A 22,659-nucleotide genomic window follows, 5' to 3' on the forward strand; every position below is an offset into this window, starting at 1 on the left:
TGCTTAAACATTTTTAAGGCATGACGTTGATTCTAACCCCTAAATCAGCTAATGCATTATTAACATCTAAACTACCAATTAAGCAAGGAATTGTAAAACTCCCTGGATCTTTTAATTTGCTCGGTAGCTTATTTTGTAGAATAGCTGAGCACACTGCGTCTAGCTCCACATGTGACGCCTCGTCCAACTTCCGCTTATTTGCTAAAAGCTCTTTTAAAAATTTCATTGCGTTTGGCATCTTTTATAGAAATTCAATAAACGCTAAGTTAATTTATAATTTTTTTAATAGTTTAAAGAATTTACCAAATTGTTCATTTGAGATGTCTTTCCTTGTCGTGTTTGGGTATGGCACACGAGGTTTATATTCGACATTCACTAATTTGTTTTTATTATGACCTACCTCACCTTGACCTTTGCTTACCACAGGTTCTTGCCTCGGTTCTAGTTTGAGGCTCAATCACTCCTTTGTCATCTTGAATATTAATTGCGTTGAGCTGTTCCCTTGGGTTGGGTTCAGTATTACTTGGCAAGCTACCTTGTGGTCATTCAGAGATTAGTTTGGAAAGTTGGCCTATCTGAGTTTCGAGCCCTTGGATCGACGCTTGTTGATTTTTAAGTGCTGTCTCGGTGTTCTAAATATGGGTTTCTGACACCGATATAAACTTTGAGAGCATCTCTTCAAGGTTCGGCTTCTTTTCTTGTTGATAGGGTGGTTGTTGAAAACCTGGAGGATGTTGTGGTCTTTGATTTCCTTGACTGCCCCACGAGAAATTGGGGTGGTTCCTCCAACCTGTATTGTAAGTGTTACTTTATGGGTTATTTTGGGATCGAGAGTTATTCTTACCCATATATTGGAATTGTTCCTCCTCGATGCTAGGGTTGAAAGGTTGATACTCTGTGCATGCTCCTCCTCCATTCGTCTCGCACCTCATTACTGGATGTACCTGAGTAGAACCAAGTAAACCATCAATCTTTTTATTTAGAAGTTCTACCTAGTTTGACAGCATAGTAACCGAATCAATGTTATAAACGCCTGCTGTTTTAGTTGGCTTAGTCCTCATGACTTGGCACTGATAGTTATTCAGTGACATCTCCTTTATAAAATCGTAGGCATCTTCAGGTGTTTTATTATTAATGGTTCCGCCAGCAACTGCGTCAACCATTTGTCGAGTCGAAGGATTCAGGCCATTATGGAACGTTTGAACCTGTAGCCAAAATGGTAACCCATGGTGAGGGCACCTTCTCAATAAGTCTTTGTATCTCTCTCATGCATCGTAAAAAGTTTCTAAGTCCATCTGCACACACGAAGAGATATCATTACGTAATTTAGTCGTTTTAGCTGGCGGAAAATATTTTAATTGAAATTTTTCGGTCATTTGTTCCCAAGTAGTGATTGACCTTGTGGTAATGAGTTCAACCACTGTTTAGCTTTGTTTCTCAACGAAAAAGGGAATAATCAAAGACGAATGGCATCATCAGAAACACCATTAATTTTAAATGTATCGCATAGTTCTAAGAAGTTTGCTAAGTGAGCGTTGGGATCCTCACCCTGCAAACCTTCAAACTGAACAAATTGTTGTATCATTTGAATAGTGTTAGGTTTTAGTTCAAAAGTATTTGTAGCTACAGCAGGTCTAACTAGGCTCGATTCAGTTCCTGTTAAAGAAAGTTTAGCATAATCATACATAGTGCGTGGAGTAGGATTTTGATTAATCGCAATTGTAGGAGTAGCTGATTGTCTTGGTTTTCAGCCATCTCTTCGATTGGGGGTTGAGTATCGTCCTCTTGCTCGTTCTCAGTGTATCTTAAGCTTCGCTTTATTTCTCTTTGATGTCTGCGAACTGTGCGATCGATTTCTTCGTCAAAAAGTAGTGGTTCTGACTGGTTTCTTCTAGTCATAAACTATAAAAACCTGCCAAGAGAATGAAAAAAGTAAATTAATAAATAATAATAAAAAATTTAAATTAAATTAAATTGCAAGAAAAATAAATGGCTAAAGTAATAAAAATTGAGCGCTCCTAATATCTTAGTTCCCCGGCAACAGCGCCAAAAACTTGATCGCGTGATTTCGTGATAGGTTTTAAATATTTATAAATAATCATTCTTGAAACTAACTATTATCACGATGTAGGCAAGTGTACCTATCGAACAGTAGTAGAGTTTTAGCAAGACCAGATTGTTGAACCTAAAGGAACTAAAAGTACTAGTAATGACTGTCTTTTTATTATCTAGCCTAAGAATAAGGGGGTTTTGTTTTAACTAACTAATTATCTAAACTAAGAATTCACAGAAAATAGAATTGGAGAATTGCTTTTGGAAAAACGATTGAATTAAGACAATACCTAAGGAACAATCCACCTAGACTTAACTTGTTATTTTGACTCTGAATCGAACGATTTATTCATTTAACTTGTTCCGTAGAGATCCCTAAGTTATGTTATTATCCCTATTCAAGACTAATAACGTCTAATCCCTAGATTGAATAATTGAAACCTTTCTCTAATTAACACCCTAGGGTTGCATTAACTCGATCTATGGATCCCCTTATTAGGTTTCACCCTAATTCGGCAAAATCTTGTCACCCTATGTCTAGACGGACAAACAACTCCGCTTAATTATGACAAATGTACTCTTAGACAGGGTCTATTCCTCCTCTGAATAAGAGCTTATCTTGAATCAAGATCCGGGATATCAAAAAGAATTAAGAACACATAATTAAGAACAAGTTAAATATTTATCATACAATTCAGAAAATAATAACAAGATTCGTCTTAGGTTTCATTCCCCTTAGGTATTTAGGGGTTTTAGTTCATAACTAAGTAAGAAAACATCTCAGACTAATAAAGAATACAAAACATAAGGAAAACCCAAAACTCTTGAAGGGAAAATTGAGGAGAGATCTTCAGTCTTGATGATGAATCCGGCTTCTGAGATGGATCAATCGGCTTCCTCGGAGTAATTTCTTACTCCTTCCCTGTGTGTCCCTTTTCTTCCTCCTCTAGGGTGTCTTTATAGGCTTTGGAATGCCTAAGAGCCTTCAAAATTAGCCTTTTCCAAATTGGACTCAACTTGGGCTCGGCAGGGACATACCCATGTGCGATTACTTTAGGCCGTGCTCGAGCTTGCCAAATTGACACTGCCATGTGATCTACCCGTGTGAGGAGGTCCAGGCCGTGTTGATTTTGTACTTTGGCCCATTTTCTCCGTTTTTGGCCCGTTTCTCATTCCTTTCGCTCTCCTATGCTCTTCTAAGTATAAAACATGAATTTAAAGCATTAGAAGCATCGAATTTACCAATTCTAATGGTAAATCATCCATAAAATGCGTTAAACATGGGGTAAAAATATGTATAAATCACGGTTTATCACCCGTGTGATTCGCGAATTTTGAATTTAGGGGCGTCTGACATTTGGCCCACGCCCGTGTTCCTTCGGCGTGTGGGTACACACAACTGTGTCCCATGGCCGTGTCTATCTTTGTTCGTTTCTCCCACACCCGTGTATGTAGGCCAACGCCCGTGTTGTTTTGGCAGATTCGCCCATGGTCCTAACGCACGGCCGTGGTGACTTATCGCATCTCGTGTTTTGGAAATTTTCGCCCTATTTTTACACCGCCTAAGGCACGCCCATGTTCCCGGCCGTATGTGCTTTAGAAAGCATGTGTTCCATGAGTCGGTTAGTATGTTAGATGTTAAAAATAAAATTTAAAGAAATTAATATTGTTAGTGCTCGGGTTGCCTCCCAAGAAGCGCTTATTTATAGTCTAAGCTCAACTTACCTCTCTGGTGTGTGATCATGGTGGATTAAGGAGTTTACACTCCTCATCCCTGCTATAAATTTTATCAACATAAGGTTTATGACAAGTACTATTTACCTTGAACATGTCGAATTTGGGGTGATTTACCTCAACCGTACTGTATGGAAAAATGCTAGTTACCATAAGAGGGGTTTTTTCATTTGATTCAGAAGTGGCGATTCGAGGATTTGTTGCATCTAGTAGTACATTGTCTCCAACTTGAAGTTGATTTGGTGAGGCATTGAGCTCGTTCTGGCGTAGTTTTGTTTTATCGTGTTTTCTCGGTTTAAATGTTAGCCATTCATCTAACTCCTCGATTCGTAACCTTCGTTCTTCATAGGTAGATTCTTTGTTGTGGATTGAACATGGTTGATGTGTGTCCTTCAAACTTATTTCCTGCAAAATAGGTTGCTCTGTATGATCAGTCTTAGTAGAACAATTTGTACAATCACCTTTAATTTTCGATGTGTTGTTCGGGTTGTGAGCTTGAAGGTTGATTGTTTCGTCTCTTACACGAAGTGTGAGTTCACCTGTGCCAACATCAATAATTGTTCTAGCAGTTGCTAAAAAAGCCTTCCCAAATTTAAAGGAACATTATTGTCCTCTTCTATGTCTAAAACAACAAAATCAACTGGGAATATAAATTTTTCAATTTTAATGAGTACGTCTTTAATGATACCCCTAGGAAATTTGACAATTTTATCTGCTAATTGAATGCTTATCCTAGTTTGTTTCGGTATCCCTAGACCTAGTTGCTTAAACAATTTGTAAGGAATAACATTGATACTAGCCCCTAGATCAGCCAACGCATTATTAACATCTAAAATACCAATTAAACAAGGAATCATAAAACTCCCTGGATCTTTTAGTTTGTTGGGTAGCTTATTTTGAAGAATGGCTGAGCAAACCGCGTTCAGCTCCACATGTGACCTTTCATTCGTTTATTTGTTAGAAGCTCCTTTAAGAATTTGACTGCGTTTGGCATCTAAGAAAGTGCTTCAATAAACGGTAAGTTAATATGTAGTTTCTTTAAAAGTTGAAGGGATTTACCAAATTGTTCATCTGAGCGGTCTTTCCTTGTCGCATTAGGGTATGGCACACGAGGTTTATATTCTGGGCTTACCGATTTTTGTTCGTTTTGGCCTACCTCATTCTTACCTTTGTTTACCACCGATTCTGGCCTTGGTTTTGCCACTAACCCTTCCTCATCTTGAATGAAAATTACGTTGGGTTGCTCCCTTGGGTTAGATTCAGTGTTGCTTGGCAGGCTACCTTGTGGTTGTTCGAAAATCAACTTGGTGAGCTGTCCAATCTGAGTTTCGAGCCCCTGGATTGATGCTTGTTGATTTTTGAGTGTCGTCTCGGTATTCTAAAAATGAGTCTCCAACACTGAGATGAATTTGGTTAGCATCTCCTCAAGGTTCACTTTTTTTTTTCTTTGGTATGGTGGTTCTTTGAAAGCCCGGAGGGTGGCGCTTCTAATTTCCTTGGCCTCCCCATGAAAAATTTTTGTGATTCCTCCAACCTGCATTGTAAGTATTGCTATAAGGATTGTTTTGAGATCAAGGATTATTACCCATGTAATTTAACTGCTCGTTCTCCATTTTGTGGCCATAAGGTGGGTATTCTGAACTGTTCAATCCAAATCCATTTGCTTCGCACTGCATTACTGGGTGAACCGTGAAGAACTAAGAAAACCATCAATTTTCTTATTAAAGAGTTCTACCTGATTAGAGAGCATAGTGACTGAATCGACGTTATAAACGCCGGTTATTTTCGTTGGCTTAGTCCTCATGACTTGCCACTGATGGTTATTCAGTTACATCTCCTCTAAATACTCATAAGCATCTTCAGGTGTTTTATTATTGATGGTTTCGCCAGCAGTTGCATCAACCATTTGTCGAGTCGAAGGATTCAGGCCATTATGAAAAGTTTAAACCTGTAGCCAGAGTGGTAACCCATGGTGAGGGCATCTTTGCAAAAGGTCTTTGTATCTCTCCCATGCATTGTAGAATGTCTCTAAATCCATCTGCACAAAAGAAAAGATATCATTGCGTAATTTAGCCGTTTTAGCTGGCGGAAAAAATTTTAGTAAAAACTTTTCGATCATTTGTTCCCAAGTAGTGATTGACCTCCGTGGTAATGAATTCAACCATTGTTTAGCTTTGTTTCTCAAAGAAAAAGGGAATAACCGAAGGTGAATGGCGTCATCAGAAACACCATTAACTTTAAAAGTATCGCATAGTTCCAAAAAGTTTGCCAAGTGAGAGTTGGGATCTTCGTCCTGCAAACCATCAAACTGAACAAATTGATGTATCATTTGAATTGTGTTAGGTTTCAGTTCAAAAGTATATGCAGCTACAGTAGGTCTCACTATGCTCGATTCAGTTCCTCTTAAAGAAGGTTTAGTATAATCATTAATAGTGCGCAGAGCAGGATTCTGATTTACTGGATTAACAACAATCGCAGGAGGTATCAGGTTTTCCTGATTTTCAGCCATCTCATTGGTTATGGTTTGAATATCGTCCTCTTGCTCGTTCTCTGTGTATCTTAAGCTTCGCCTTATTTCTCTTTGGTTTCTGCGAACTGTGTGATCGATCTCACTGTCAAAAAGTAATGGTCTTGACGGGTTTCTTCTAGTCATAAACTACAAGAACCTGCCAAAAAAAGGGGAAAAGAAGAATTAGTAATAAAAATTAGAATAAAATTTAAATTGTAGTAAAAGTAAATGGCTAAAGTAATAAAAATCGAGTGTTCCTAATATCTTAGTTCCCCGGCAACAGCGCCAAAAACTTGATACGTAATATTCGTGACAGGTTTTAAATATTTATAATGAATCGTTCTTGAAACTAACTATTATCACGATAAAGACAAGTGTACCTACCGAACAGTAGTATAGCTTTAGCAAGACCGGATTATCGAACCCAAAGGAACTAAAAGTACTAGTATCAACTTTCTTTTTATTATCTAGCCTAAAAAATAAAAGGGTTTTTGTTTATCTAACTAATTAACTAAACTAAGAAATCACAGAAAAGAAATTTGGGGAAAATACTTTTTGGAAAACTCGATTGATTAAGACAATTGATAAACCGTAATTTATACATATTTTTACCCCATGCTTAACATATTTTATGGATAATATTTCCTTAGAATTGGTGAATTCGATGCTCCTAATGCCTTAATTTCATGTTTTATACTTAGGTGAGCATAGGAGAGCGAAAGGAACGAGAAACGGGCAAAAAATGGAGAAAATGGGCCAATTTATGAAATCAACACAAATTGGACTTCCTCACACGGGCTGACCACATAGCCTTGTCAATTTAGCAGAATCGAAGCACGACTGACACGGGTAAACACATGCCCGTGCCATTCGAACAGGCTCGAGCACGGCCTGAAGTAATCGCACACGGGTGTGTCACACGAGCGTGTCCCTGCCGAGCCCAAGTTGAGTCCAATTTAAAAAAGGCTAATTTTGAGGGCTTTTAGGCATTCTAAAGCCTATAAATACACCCTACATGAAGAGGAAAAGACACAGGGAGAGAATAAGGTAGGGAACTACTCAAGGGAAGCCGATTGATCCATCTCGGAAGCTGGATTCACCATCAAGACTGAAGATCTCCCCTCAATTTCCCTTCAAGAGTTTTGGGTTTTCTTTATGTTTTGTATTCATAATTCTTCTGAGATGTTTTCCTTTTTGGTTATGAACTAAATCCCCTAAATACCTAAGGGGAATGAAACCTAAGACGAATCTTGTTATTATACGAATCTTATTATTATTTTCTAAATTGTATGATAAATATTTGACTTATTCTTAATTATGTGTTCTTAATTCTTGTTTTGATATCCCAGGATACTGATTTAAGATAAACTCTTATTCAGAGGAGGAATAGACCCTATCTAAGAGTACATTTGTCATAATTAAGCGGAGTTGATTGCGTGCATAGAGATAGGGTGACAAGATTTTGCCGGATTAGGGTGAAACCTAATAAGGGGATCCATAGATTGAGTTAATGCAACCCTAGGGTGTTAATTAGAGAAAAGTGTTAATTATTCAATCTAGGGATTAGACGTTATTAGTCTTGAATAGGGATAATAACATAACTTAGGGATCTCTACGGAACAAGTTAAATGAATAAATCGTTCGATTCAGAGTCAAAATAACAAGTTAAGTCTAGGTGGATTGTTCCTTAGGTATTGTCTTAATTCAATCGTTTTTCCAAAAGCAATTCTCCAATTCTATTTTCTGTGAATTCTTAGTTTAGATAATTAGTTAGTTAAAACAAAACCCCCTTATTCTTAGGCTAGATAATAAAAAGACAGTCATTACTAGTACTTTTAGTTCCTTTAGGTTCAACAATCTGGTCTTGCTAAAACTATACTACTGTTCGATAGGTACACTTGCCTACATCGTGATAATAGTTAGTTTCAAGAATAATTAATTATAAATATATAAAACTTACCTGTCACGAAAATCGCGATCAACAATACCTAAGGAAAAATCCACCTAGACTTCACTTGTTATTTAACTCTGAATCGGACGATTTATTCATTTAACTTGTTCTGTAGAGATCCCTAAGTTATATTATTATCTCTCTCGAGACTAACAACGTCTAACCCTAGATTGAATAATTGCAATCTCCTTCTAATTAACGCCCTAGGGTTGCATTAACTCAATCTATGAATCCCCTTATTAGGTTTCACCCTAATCTGGCAAAATCTTGTCACCCTATCTCTAGGCGCACAATCAACTCTGCTTAATTATGACAAATTTACTCTTAAACAGGGTCTATTCTTCCTCTGAATAAGAGCTTAACTTGAATCAATATCCTGGAATATCAAAACAAGAATTAAGAACACATAATTAAGAACAAGTCAAATATTTATCATACAATTCAAATAATAATAACAAGATCCGTCTTAGGTTTCATTCCCCTTAGGTATTTAGGGGTTTTAGTTCATACTAATGAAAGAGCACATCTCAAAAGAATAAAAATAACAAAACATAAGAAAACCCAAAACTCCTGAGGGAATCTGAAGGGAGATCTTCAGTCTTGATGGTGAATCCAGCTTCTGAGATGGATCGATCGACTTTCCTTAAGCAATTTCTTGCTTCCTCCTGTGCGTCCCCCATCTAAGTGCCTCATCAGGTGTTTAAATAGGCTTTGGAATGCCTAAAAGCCCTCAAAATTAGCCTTTTTCAAATTGAACTAAACTTGGGCTCAGCAGGGACACGCCCGTGTGCGATTGCTTAAGGCCGTGGTTAAGGTTGTTAAATGGACACGGGCGTGTGATCTACCCATGTAAATAGTGCTTTGACCTTGCCAAAGGGACACGGCCGTGTGGTTTGCCCGTGTGAGGAAGTCCAGGCCATGTTGATTTCGTACGTTGGCCCATTTTCTCTGTTTTTGGCCCGTTTCTCGTTCCTTTCACTCTCCTATGCTCACCTAAGTATAAAACATGAAATTAAGGCATTAGGAGCATCGAATTCACCAATTTTAAGGAAAAATCATCCATAAAATGTGCTAAGCATGGGATAGAAATATGTATAAATTATGGTTTATCATACATTCAACCAAATCAGCCACAACCAAGGCATCAATACCCCATTCACATGCTATCATTGATCATACACAAACATCACATATTAATCAACTTAAACCTTGCAAATTTCCACATCCATGAAGACATCATCATATGCATATATACTTAAACCAATATTATCCAATTTCAATGGCCATTTACATAATGAATTATCAACCAATATAGGCCAACATATTAGGGCCAAATCAATTATGACACATAACAAAATAACCAAGTCCCTATACATGCCATAACTCAAAATATTGAAATCATTGGTACCCAAAATAATAAGTTTATAATGTGACTGGATCTCCGATAATCTCCGATCCCTGAGCTGGCTTGGTGACACTATAGGACAAGGGAAAAGAAAAGGAGTAAGCTATATAGCTTAGTAAGTTCCCATGCAAATAATAGGCATTATAATTAAACATTTAACATGCAATTAACATGATGATGATTGACATAAATATTATTAAGATCTCATAATCATAACTTACTCATTCGTAACCTTACCGAGGGTTCATCACATAACAAGCTCATTTCGTATGAGTTTTACGTACATATCTGAGTCATCTCGAAATGGATTTACACATAATTCATCTTTGACATACTTGTTACATTACCCGTTGAACCACTTGGAATAATAAAGGATACTCGGGAGTTTCGTACACACGGTATCATACCAATGCCATATCCTAGATATGGTTTTACATGGGATCTCGGATCGATGCTAATAATCCAGCCATGGTCTTACACGAAGTCTCATTTCGATGCCATATCCCGGATATGGTCTTACACAAAATCTCATACTGATGCCATATTCCAGCTATGGTCTTACACATAAACTTAATAACCCTAATGTCATGACATTTGTATCCTATCTATTCCTAAGGTTCAATAGGAAATTCACGCTTGTCGTAACTTTGTCGATTACGTCCATAAGTCAATCATAATTCATACAATAATCAAGCATTTAAAATATAATTAAAACAATACATTATTTACATAAGAACTTACCTCGGTACAAAAATAGTAGGAAATGGACCTAATCGTCAAATACTTTATTTTTCCCCCGATCTAGGTTCGAACCTCGTTTCTCTTGATCTATAATGGAAATTTAACTCATATATTAATCACATTACTTAATTCAGTCCAAAACTTACATTATGGAAAATTTACATTTTTGCCCCTAAACTTTGACATATTTACATTTTAGTCCCTAGGCTCGTAAAATGAAATCTATTCAATTTCATCAAGACCCAAGCCTAGACAAACCTCTTTCATGCTTATAGAAGCTCACATTTTCCATTTAATCACACTTTTATACATATTTTGAAATCTTTTTACAAATAGATCCTTTTGACATTTTTCATCAAAAATCACCTAGAAAAAGTTGTTTATCTGACATTAAACTTGCATAATCTATCATTAGACATCAAAATACACAAATATCTAACATAGTTCAAACCCTAGACCTCAATCATCTCTCAAATTAATGGTAGAAATAGATAGATTGGGTGATAACGACTTCAAAAATGTAAAGAACATTAAAAACGGGGCAAGAACGGACTTACAATCAAGCTTGAAAAGTGGCAAAACCCTAGCTATCTTCCTTGAAATTTTTGGCCAAGCATGAAGAAGATGGACTAAATTTTGGCTTGATTTTTGGTTTTCAATTCATTTAATTACCAAATGACCAAAATGCCCTTTTCTCAAAACACTAAAATTCTCTTACCTTATGTCTATTTTTGTCCAACTTAAAGTAAAATGGTCTAATTAATATATAAGGACCTTAAATTTAAAATTTCATAGCAATTAGACACCTCTAGCATGTAGAAGTCAACTTTTTCACTTTTTACAATTTAGTCCTTTTTACTAAATGGAGTGCTCAAACGTCAAAATTTTCGAACGAGATTTTCACGAAATCATTCCGTAAAACTGTAGCCCATGAAAATATAATAAAAACAAGTTTTTATACGTCGGATTCATGGTCCTGAAACCACTGTTCCAACTAGGCCCAAAATCGGGCCGTTATAGAAAAATTTACTCTTGACGCTTATCGATACTTCTGGCGCCTAGTGCCTCATCAGACAAATTGAAGTAATCCAATTGCGCTAAGTCTCGTCTACTTAATTGGCACTTAGTGCCTTATCGGGTAAACTGAAACATTACTTGTACATTCACTAAGTAACAAATCTTCCTTAAAAATTTCAATTATATCACAACAACCAAAATTGATAAATTAATTCAACAAGTCATCTCATAAAATAACATTTTTCAATCCAATACAAAGTCAATTCCATACTTGCATCAAATACACTATTTGTATCCTATACAGTTTAGTCCTTCATCGTGAGAATCGACATTTCACGACAACTTGATTTCGTCAATTATTTTCAACTTACTTTTATCTTTGATCATGCTAAGCAATGAAAGTATATAGGAATTTAAATGAATTAACATATAAAGTTACAAATCATAAGTTACAAACCGTAAGCTTCAAACTATGCATATACATTTAACTGTGTAATATCATTATATACATATCAATTTCATAATCAAGTTCAACATCCACTAATTTCCATTCAATTCCATAGTAATTACTTTATACCATTAATCAATTGCTACCTAGTCAAATCTATTTCACATATAGATATTTCATATTTTTGATTGAATCCTTTTGATGTTGAAAACATTATATAATAAAAATTCAATAATAAAAATATGACACAAATATATCATAAATTAGTAAAGTAAGTCTCATATGAACTTACGAAAAACGACAACCACAAAGTGTCGAAACTAATATGCAATTTCTCTTATGTCTCAATTAACTTCCGATTGATTCAATTCTAAATATATAATAATTCATTATAATTCATCAATTATGCATATAACAACTTAATTTAATTTTACACAACTTCCCCAAATTTTTTCATTTTATTCAATTTAATCCCTAAAACTCGAACTATTGTATCTTTCAAAATCAATCTTTGATTTTTAATCCCATTACAATTTCATTATTGTATAGCCCAATAAAAACATAATTTTTATAAATTTCATGACAAATTTTAAATTATTACAATTTGGTCCTTATACACAAAACTAACAAAATTTACTTAACAAATTAGTCCTATTTCATTTCTAAGCTTCAAATTCTACCATAAACATTCAAAAAAATTCAATTAACATCAATGGAAACTTTCGAAATCTTTAAAAAATTTTAAAATAGAGATACAGGTTAGCTAGACCTAGTTGCAATGATATTAAAAACATAAAATTTACGAAAAACGAGTTAAAAATACACTTACATGAAACTACACTAGATCACCGAACTTCCAAGTTCCTTCCATGGAGTTTTTGTTTCTAATTTTCTGTAATAAAGCCAAAGGAAGATGATGGCCCTATTTTTTAACTTATTTTTATCATGTTTTATTATAATAATATAATAAGTTTATTTTTTTCATTTAATTATACATACAAGCGTCCACTATAAGATAAAAAGGGGTCTAATTATCCTTTAAATCCTTAAAAAACGTTAATATTGAATTTTAGCTAATAATAATCAACAGTGATTAACTTTTACGTATTTTACAATTTAGTCCTTTTTCCTTAATTAACTATCCAAACAGTAAAAGTTTTGAACCAAATTTCAATTTACCTATATAACAACTTTGAAAATATTTAATAATACTATTTATGGGCTCGATTTGCAAAAATGAGGTCCCAACACCTCATTTTTCATAACCATTTAACTTTACCTAACTATCCAATTAACAAAACTTACCATTTTAAAATTTAATAAAACACTATACCTATCTCGTAAATATTATTTAATAATATTTATGGATTTGACCATTAGTGAACAAGGTTCCACAACCACCATTTTTGGCACTATTGCAAACCAAGTTAGTGCACCACAACAGTTGTGTGAATTGAAGTATAATATTAGAGAAATTGAGGAATTGGTACGCTTCTTTACCTCTCTGAATTGGTGAATTGAAGAAAGGGAGAAATAATAAATCTTAAAAGTACCTAAATAATTCTAGATTCTAGGATTTAAAAGGACCGAATACCTTTAGTTTAACAAGTAAATAGTTGTCATGTTTAGCTGTCAAGATAAGGGAGGCTCTGGCGTTTGGAAAAGCTAAGCTGCCAAGGATAAAGAGAGCAAGGTGAGTTCATGTACTGTGCCTCCTAGATGATAAATAGTGTTATGTGACCTTGCTTGTACCACGATGATGATGTACTATGGTTTCCTAAGTTATGATGTATGTGTTTGAAGAAAGAGTAGGTTGTGTGTGAGAGCTTTCACCTGTTTCCTGTTGGTTGTTTTATGGTAGATAGTTGATGATAGATAGACTGTTGTAATGTATGTTCAATGATAATTTATATGATATGCTTGAGTACTGTATGCATGTTGCTAAGAGAAATTATTGACGGTCTATATGAAGATAGGATTTGAGAAATGAGAATATTTGTTAGATACCGCTATATGATATTGTTGAGTGCAAATCGTGATATACGAAGTTCTAGGCCTTGCGAAAGGAACATTGTGGTGTTTAAGAATCAAGGTTAGGAATAGTAAAATGAAGGAATGGGTACAGGAATAAGGAAATAGGGATTCCGTTAAGATACCATCATATGGTATTGCTAAGTGCAAACTGTGATGTACGAAGCTTTGGGCCTTGCAGGGGGAACACTTTGGTGTTTGGGAATCAATATAGTTATGAGATGGATTGATATCAACAAATATTAGGTTCCATATAGAAACACCATGATGGTAATCAATAGGCTCTCTAGGGCGTCGCCGTGACGATGGAAGGTCCTACGGAGTGACACCTCAAAGGAGGTTTAACGTGTAAGACCATAGCACGACTATGGCAGCACAGAGAGTCCATTGGGATAGTAAACACGGGGTAGTCCATCGGGATAATAAACACATGGTAGGCTATCAGGGCAATAAACACAGGGTAGTCTATCGAGATAGTAAACATGAGGTAGACTATTGGGACAGTAAACACAGGGTAGTTTATCGTGATAGTATAGATGGTGATGTCTGCCAAGACATTTAACATGGGTTGAAGGATGTAAAACCATAGCTCGGCTATGGCAGCATAAAGTATTTGCCAGTACAAAGAGCCCAAGAATTATAAGGTGTAAAATCATATCTCGACGATGTTAATAAGTAAAGATTGGTAGATGGGATAAATCCATAGGCTGATAGAACTAGGAAAACATTCTTATTAGGATTTACCATGTCAAGTTATGAACACTCGCAAGTATGAGGTTGCAGATTGGTACGTGATATTCGCGACAGGTTTTAAAAATTTATAATTAAGCGTTCTTGAAACTAACTATTATCACGATGAAGGCAAGTGTACTTATTGAACAGTAGTATAGCTTTAGCAAGACCAGATTTGTTTATTACTTTCTTTTTATTATCTAGCCTAAAAATTAAGGGATTTGTTTATCTAAATTAATTAACTAAACTAAGAGTGCACAGAGAGAAATTAGGGAAAAGCTTTTGAGAAAACTTGATTGATTAAGACAATACCCAAGGGAAAATCCACCTAGACTTCACTTGTTATTTGACTCTGAATCAGACGATTTATTCATTTGACTTGATCCGTAGAAATCCCTAAGTTATATTATTATCTCTCTCGATACTAATAACGTCTAACCCTAGGTTGATTAATTGAAATCTCTTTCTAATTAACACCTAATGTTGCATTAACTCGATCTATGGATCCCCTTATTAGGTTTCACCCTAATCCGGCAAAATCTTATCACCCTATCTCTAGGCATGCAATCAACTCTGCTTAATTATGACAAATTTACTCTTAGACAGGGTCTATTCCTCCTCTGAATAAGAGCACTAACTCGAATCAATATCCTGGAATAATAAAACAAGAATTAAGAACACATAATTAAGAACAAGTCAAATATTTATCATACAATTCAGATAATAATAACAAGATCCGTCTTAGGTTTCATTCCCCTTAGGTATTTAGAGGGTTTAGTTCATAATTATAGAAGAAAATATCTCAGAAGAATAATGTATACAAAACATAAAGAAAACCCAAAACTCCTGAGGGAATCTGAAGGGAGATCTTCAGTCTTGATGATGAATTCGGCTTCTGAGATAGACCAATCGGCGTCCTTTGAGTAATTCCTTGCTCCTACTCTGTGTACCCCTTCCTAAGTGCCTCCTCAGGTGTTTAAATAGGCTTTAGAATGCCTAAGAGCCCTCAAAATTGGCCTTTCTCGAATAAAGTTATACTTGGGCTCGGCCAGGACACGCCCGTGTGCAATTACTCCAGCCCGTGGTCAAGGCTGTTAAATAGGCACAAGCGTGTAGTCTACCCGTGTAAGTCGTGCTTTGATCCTGCCAAAGGGACATGGCCATGTGACACACCCGTGTGAGGAAGTCCAGGCCGCGTTGATTTCCCATATGGGTCCATTTTCTCCGTTTTTGGCCCGTTTCTCGCTCTTTTTACTCTTTTATGCTCACTTAAGTATAAAACATGAAATTAAAGAATTAAGAGCATCGAATTCATCTAATTAAGAAGAAACCATCCATAACTGTGCTAAGCATGGGATAAAAACATGTATAAATTACGGTTTATCAAATACCCCCACACTTAAGCGTTTGCTTGTCCTCAAGCAAAATCTTCAATTACAAGCAAAATAAATTCTTCTCAATTTATAATCCCTATCAATAATATCTCAAAATAATCCATAAGTATTCTTACATTGAAAATTCAATTAAAAGTACATCAAAGTTTCAAACATTCCAAGTTGAGTATTTTATCACGAAAACATAGGTGTCTCCCCTTATCTAAATGATTACCTTTGATCAAAATATCACAGAGTTTAACATCCTCACAAAGATTCACTCAAATCACTCAAGGTGTTTAAGAACATCAATTAAAGCACTCATTAGTCAATATGAAAAGCTATTGCCATAGGCTTACTTGAAAATCAAATCTCCACCACTATAAATTGAGCTGATACATCAATCAAAAAGGTCTTTTAGAGGGCTGTAATGAGGCTTTGGTTAGAGGGTGTGATCACAAGCTGAAAGAAAAGGTTAGAATCGATATTGAATTGAAAAATTACCTAGCTAGAAAAATAACCAGTCATTAGTTGAATACAAGTGAGCTTCTTCTCAGAATATGGAATTAACACTCAAGCTCAAAAATGATGAATTACTACTAATATGTGTTGAAGTTTTTTTTTTTAAGAATAAGTCAAATACATAGAAGAGAAAAACATAGCTAAACAATTAGTTCAAATCAAATCTCCACAAAAATAGGAATCAAATTAGGGGTTTTCAACAATAATGGGTTATGGGTTAATATTGAGGTTAAATCAATTAATGCCTTGTTAGGCTCAAAGGGGTTCACTAAGGGTCAATTATGAAGGTAGGCTTTTGTTGAGTGAGTGGGTTAAACCTAAGTGCATTTATCATCTTGACATATCAAATCAAATGGTGTGGTCTTGACATGCATAATCAAGCAAGTTCTAAAATAACAAATCAATTCTAACGCACTCATAATAAAAGTGAGCATGAAAGAAATAAAATATGCTCTAAAGGCTCAAGATCTCACAAAAATTATGGCTTTTTGATGTTTAAACTTGTGAATTTCAACTCACAAAAATACCTAAACTTAGGGAAACAACCTAAAAGTTTATAATTCTTCAAAAATCAACTTGTCATGCTTGATTCCCTAATGTCTTAAAGTTTAAACAATCAATGCATAAATGCCTCTGTTTTAATTCAAGACATATCAATAAAAATCATAAATTAATTAAAATTCATTCTAATAGTGATATGAGTGATTCACGTGAGAATAAGACAATTCAGGGATTTCTAATGATGATATGAAAGGCCACCCACACTTAAGATGTACATTGCCTTCAATGTACAAAGATAGATATATTGAAAAATATAGATAAATAATCATAAGATAGGGAGAGAAGTGAAACTTCCTGAATGATGAATGAACTCCTTGATTTGGAGTTATGGAGAATAATCGGCCAAGGCAATGATAAGAGTGGAGGAGGATACTCCAGTGGTGGTAGAGGTTCATTAGTCCATAAGTCTTGTGCCAAAAGAATATTATATCTAGTAGTAGCTATGGTCGTGGTCCAGCAGGACATGGCAGTGGTGGAGAACCTTTGCCAGTGGAGTTTTTAGTTCCTATGCGATGATGAGCTTTGGAGCTCTTTATAATTGTGATAGAATCAAGAACTTTTTAGGAAATATAAGGAAGAATAATTACTCGTAATGAAATTGCCGAAACTATAAATTATTCAATAAAAAATATAAAAACTAAAATTAAAATAATAATAAAGAAAAATGAAATAAAAAGTTCTTAAATAAGATAAATAAAGATAAAAGTGAAAATAATAATAATAAATAAAAAGTTTTTAAACATCATCATCGCTGGATGGTTCGCGAGGTGGTGGTGGCGATGAGATGTGAAGGTGCTGACAAATCTGATGAAGTGTAACATTAATGTGATCAAAACGCTAAAAACACTGCTGCTCAAATCAAGGCGCTCAGAGATGTCAGAGTATGAAGCTGCCGCATGAACTAAACGATGGATGGGTGGTGGCTGAGATGGTGGGTCCTCATGACGTGAAGGGACATCATCAGTAATGTCCTCTAGGTCCTCCTCCTCGGTGGACTGGACGAGGCGGTACTGAGGAGGGTAGGTGCCACATCGTTCTTGACCATCCTCATGTTTAGCATGCTCGAGATGTCCTATGGGGATATCTGGCCGATGAAAGTGAGGGAGGATGATTGTGCCGCTGTGTTGAGGAGCCCAAAGTGTCGTGCCAATTGAGTCACATAGGGCCCGATAGAGATGACCCCTTTCCTATGTCGCTTCGTCTGATAGAGGATGGCGAGAGCGATGAAGTAGGCAAGGTCGAAGACATGCCCGTTCGTCATGCTCCATAGGAAATAAGCGTCGTGAGTGTTGACGACGCTGGTGCTCTCTCGTCATCCCGTTAGAGTGTGGGCCAAGATGGCGTGTAGGTATCGCAGGGATGGGGCGAAGGCCGATGCCTTAGAACGGCTAGGATCATAGGAGGCCGAGGCAGGGATGAGGTCCGTCCAACACTTTAAGGGAGAGTAGTGGATGTGACGGTGAAGGGTGTCGAGTTTATTTTCATCCATGAACTCCTTCGTGTACTGCCCTTGTACAATCCCAAACTCGGGTACGCTCAATTGGCACACTAGACCACCAAGGCAGAACTGGACCATTCTAGGATCGTCAAAGTTTGTCATGACAACTTGGAGATGGAAGGTCAAGCATAGTTCCATCGTGAGCTCGAGGTATGTCGGCTCGATGATCTTAAAGAAGAGCTCCCACGGTTCAGTTGTCAGGAGGGCTCGGACCACGTCAGCCATCTAAATTTGTTCAAGTGCAGCCCAGTCAATGCAGTGGCCCACACCTAGGGGTTAGGCCCGTAATATCTGAAATAGCTCCTCCTGGGGTCCCATGGGGAACTCGAGGAAAGGGTGCCTAATCTTCGCAGTAGGACCTGAGGATGAGGCTGCTCCTTTCCTTTTCTTCGAGGCGGGGACAACTGTAACACCCCTAACTCGTGACCGACGCCGGTGTCGGACACGAGGGGTTAACGAGACAAATCCTCTTAAAGTACCGACCAATTTGGCATTTCTGGACAGGCTGGAAAACTGCGTCACCGTCGCCTTAAAAATCATATCTCGAGTTCCAAAACTCGGAAACTGGTTTCGTAAATTTTCCCTGAATTTAGACTCATATACCCATCCATGGATTTATTTTTAGAATTTTTGGTCGGGCCAATTGGTACAGTTTATTAGTTAAAGTCACCCATGTTACAGGGATCGACTGCTCTGACCTCCGCGCGTTACAACTTGAATATCTTTCTGTACAGGGATTTAATACTGGTACCGTTTGTTTCTAATGAAACTAGACTCAAAATGGAATCTGTACATATAAGGCATGACTCCTAATTGTTTCTGGATAATTTATGGTAAATTTTCAAAGTCGCGACAGGGGACCCAGAAATCGTTCTGGCCCTGTCTCACAAGAACTTTAATATTTCCCAGTATACTGCTCATATGGTCGTTTCGTTTTGTCCATATAAAAATAGATTCATCAAGGATCAGTTCCACAATTTACTCACTATTTAATTCTACTTCTACTATTTTTAGTGATTTTTCAATCTCATCTCACTGCTGCTGTCCGCAACAGTTACTGCAGTAGACTATGCCAATTTCATGAATTTTTCCTTGGCCTTAATCATCCATCATACATGACACAAATTATGGCCACCTTAACAAAATTTGAGTTTCTAAGACTCGTGGCTATAGGTTCTAGCATCCCACTCGGCGACCACATAGGCCATTTTCACATGGCTTAAAGTTTACAACCCACAATTCGACAAAATATAATAGCCTATACATGCCAAATGTTCTTCAACAACAAAAAACAATACCACAAGATTTCAGCCGGTGTGATGACTTCAACGACGGTTCCGAGCACGCAACAATACGAGTCCAAGAGACCTAAAATGGGTGACAAGAAAACACCGAGTGAGTTTACAACTCAGTAAGTCATAAGCATTCGTCAATCCATCGATAAAGTTACTACTACATGTACAACAAATGAGGCTAGGTACTCGTCCATATCGAATCTATACCATAATACCTCGGACCTTTCGGTCCAATCTCGTACCAATTCATACATCCACATTTCATATTCTACACAACAAGATAATCAAGCATTTTTACACATTAACTCAATTTCCAGCACAACCATACAATTTCAATCATCACATAGATTTAAGGCTTACCAAATTCAACCCCAAGCATGAACGTATTCCCTATTCGTCATGAGCTCGAGGTACTTACCCGATTCGCTGTCCGGGATTAACTCGATAATGTCGCACACTCAGTGCCAATTGTAATACAAGAGCATATAGTGAATCCGCACACTTAGTGCTATATATTTTCAGCTCGCACACTTAGTGCTATAGAATCAAACTCGCACACTTAGTGCTGTACAATTTTAAACCCGCACACTTAGTGCCAATCTTGTCACCGTGTCCATTTATACCCGCACACTTAGTGTCGTGACCAATACCTTATGCATTTTGCTGCCTTCATACATTCAACAATGGCATCATTCCATACACATACATTTTCATTTACACATCAATTCATTAAACACAATTGCATATATATTATGATCATTTAAACCAACACAAAATATATGCTTAATGACTTACCTTGTGTTAGGTAAAATAGTTCCAAGTCGGCTACTCGATGACCTTCGATTTCCCCTTGTTGGACGCCTCTCCTTTAAGATCTTGAGCTAAATCAAACAAATTTACTTCTCAATCAGACACATACACACGGCAACCATATACATTTCAAAGGTCAATTTATTCGTATCATTTGTCCATATATTAGCTTTTAACGATTTGGTCACTAGGCGACCATATTTAACTTTCAAGCATTCATTTCTAATTTTAGTTAAACAATGCCGAATGCCATTAGCTACTAATGACACACACACACACATATAAGCACATTTAGCATTTGATACATTCGCCTTAGCATAATTTCATTAAGAGTCCCCATTAGCCACTTCACTCATCAATTATCTCAACTACTTGATAATCCATACTTATCATGCTAGCCGAATATTTCTTATTCAAGTTCATCATCTTCATATTCGCACTAACATCACAATCTCATATCATGGCCGAATGCTCCTCTTAACCTATTGTTCATCTAGATTTAGCATGAAACAACAATCATCACCCTTGTTAGTTACCCTAGCCAGAAAAACTCACTTATTCAAAAACCAAGATTTCAACATGGGTTACCTAAAGAACTTGATAACTAGTTCAAATTTCATCCATCTAACTTACTAATCAAATGTGTACAACATTTCCACCATCTTCTTTAACATCTACCATGGCGAACGTTCATATCACCATAATTTTTCAAAGATTTGGCATGGTTAAATAAGGGCTTAGAATCTAGCTTAAAACCATGCTAAGATTTAAAGAGCTAACTTGAATTCTTACCTTAATTTCCAGCTCAAGGTGGCTGAATTTCTTCCTCTTTTCCTCTTCTACACGGCTAAGAAGAACCAAAGTATGAAGCCTTTTCCTTCTCCCCCTTTTTTTTTTTTCGGTCATGCATGAGAATGATGGACACATTTTTTTTTTCTTTGTTTTCTTCCTTTAATTTTTCATTAGTTTATTTCCCATGCTTCTTTTTTTATTCCTCCTTACATAATCCATTAGCTAGACATGTTTGAAACATGTTTCCCCTTGCCCATAACTTGTCATGGCCGGCCACTTATCCAAAATAAATGGAGTATTTGACATGCAACTCCATTTATTTTACTTCATTCTTTTATTAACCTCTTAAAATAGCCACATATATTTAAATCCCTTCACATGAGTCCTTTTTCTTTCAATTCACAATCAAATTAACTAAATCAAAGAATTCAAAATTCACACATGTATTTTCACATATTCTAGACAATAAATATTACGTTTGAACATGTCGGTGACTCGGTTTAGCGGTCCCGAAACCACTTCCCGACTAGGGTTAAATTAGGGATGTCACAACTCTCCCCCACTTAAGAAATTTTCGTCCCCGAAAATCTTACCGGTAAATAGGCTCGGGTATCGCTCTTTCATAGAGTCCTCAAGTTCCCAAGTGGCTTCTTCCATCCCGTGTTTATGCCACCACACCTTCACTAATGGAATTTTCTTGTTTCAGTAGCTCTTTTACTTCACGCATCGAATGCGAACCGGCTCTTCTTCATAGCTCAAATTAGGTGAACCTCGACCTCAAATGGAGTAATTACGTGTGTCGGTCGACCTATATCGTCAAGCATCGAAACATGGAAAACGTTAGAATCTTTTCGAGCTCGGGGTAATATTAATCGATACGCCATCGCCCAACTCGTTCAGATACTTCAGATGGACCGATGAACCTCGGACTCAATTTGCCCTTACGGCCAAATCTAAGCACCTTCTTCCGTGGTGAAACTTTGAGAAAGACCTTGTCTCCAACCCGATATTCAACATCTTTTCTTTTCAAACCGCATACGACTTTTGGCGATCCGGCGACTTTCAAACTTTCACGAATTACTCGAACTTTTGCTCGGCATCCTTAACCAAATCAACCTCAAGAATTTACCTTCACTAAGTTCACCGAATAATGGGGTACGGCATTTACGATCGTATAAAGCCTCGTAA

At 36.5% G+C, this 22,659-nt stretch overlaps 2 non-coding genes across 2 annotated transcripts; both read left to right on the forward strand.

The window, feature by feature from the left end:
* The first annotated feature begins 1,221 nt into the window (after window positions 1–1,221).
* On the forward strand, window positions 1,222–1,328 carry LOC128287137 (small nucleolar RNA R71). Its single transcript, XR_008277834.1, has one exon. It is a non-coding gene; the product is annotated as a small nucleolar RNA R71 (small nucleolar RNA).
* Window positions 1,329–5,750: 4,422 nt separating this feature from the next.
* On the forward strand, window positions 5,751–5,857 carry LOC128287183 (small nucleolar RNA R71). The gene has a single exon (XR_008277879.1). It is a non-coding gene; the product is annotated as a small nucleolar RNA R71 (small nucleolar RNA).
* The last annotated feature ends 16,802 nt before the right edge of the window (window positions 5,858–22,659 follow it).

Source organism: Gossypium arboreum, chromosome 13, assembly GCF_025698485.1.
Source record: "Gossypium arboreum isolate Shixiya-1 chromosome 13, ASM2569848v2, whole genome shotgun sequence".
NCBI lineage: Eukaryota > Viridiplantae > Streptophyta > Magnoliopsida > Malvales > Malvaceae > Gossypium > Gossypium arboreum.